This window comes from Otolemur garnettii, unplaced genomic scaffold (genome assembly GCF_000181295.1).
Source record: "Otolemur garnettii isolate 467f Iridium unplaced genomic scaffold, OtoGar3 scaffold00068, whole genome shotgun sequence".
NCBI classification, from domain to species: Eukaryota; Metazoa; Chordata; class Mammalia; order Primates; family Galagidae; genus Otolemur; species Otolemur garnettii.
The window spans coordinates 417,008-418,180 of record NW_003852463.1 but is presented as its reverse complement, the minus strand read 5'-3'; positions in this window follow the sequence as shown (position 1 = coordinate 418,180).

The following is a 1,173-nucleotide window of genomic DNA, read 5'->3' as shown; positions in this document are numbered from 1 at the left end:
CAGCTCATAGCAACCTCCAACTCCTTGGCTTAGGTGATTCTCTTGCCTCAGCCTCCTGAGTAGCTGGGACTACAGGCACCTGCCACAATGCCCGGCTATTTTTTTGCTGCAGTTTGGCTCAGCCAAGTTTGAACCCACCACCCTTCGTATATGAGGCCAGTGCCCTACTTACTGAGCCACAGGAACTGTCCCAAATCAGAACTCTTTTAAAATAAGTTTTTATAGTCTTCAGATGAGTCATATCAGAATGTAATAGGGAAGAAAAGGAATTTTACATTGAGAATTATGTGAGCTTCACAAAATCTTTTTGAATTTTAGTATATGACAGATAAAACCTTTGAAGTTCAAACTCCAGGTATAGTGAAATTTAGTAAAAAGTTATTAAAGTAGTTTTGAAAGCAGTTCTGCTGGTGTGGTGGCTCATGCTATAATCCCAGGCACTCTGGGAGGCTGAGGTGGGTGGATTGCTTTCAGGAGGTGAGAATAGTCTGAGCAAGACCCTGTCTCTAAAACAAACAGCCAGGTGTTGTGGTAGGTGCTTGTAGTCCCACCTATTAGGGAGGCTGAGGCAAGAGGATCCACTTAACCCCTACAGTTTGAAGTTTCTGTGAGCTAGAATGCCATGGCATTCTATCTAGGGTGACAAAATGAGACTCTGTAAAAAAAAAAAAAAAAAGCATTTTTATTTTAGGAAATGAAAAATCACTCTGCCCAACTTTATAAAAACGGATCTTTAATTAAAAATCCAAAAGTTAGAGCGTAATTTCCAAATGTGTATTTTAATAGTAACCCCCCCCACAAAATTTCATATGCAATAAAGTATCTGCCATTTATGCAAAAACCAAAGCTTTACATACACACACATATTTTTGTAAATAGGGAAAAGGTCTGAAAGGATAACATTAAAATGAAAATAGCTGTTACCCCTGGGGATAATAGTTGTATGAAAATGCTAAAGGCTTTTCAACAATGGTCTGAATTTTCTAGGTAAGATTCTATTCTTGTATAATTTGTGGAAACTATATAAAAAAAATCCTTTGTACCAGCAAATTACAAGTCTTCACTGCAGTATAAATAACACACCCAACTGTTAAAATAAATAATATGCAGCTTTAAAAGGAGGTGATATAAAAGGAGGCCACATATAAACAAGTTTTTCTTTTTTTTTTTTTT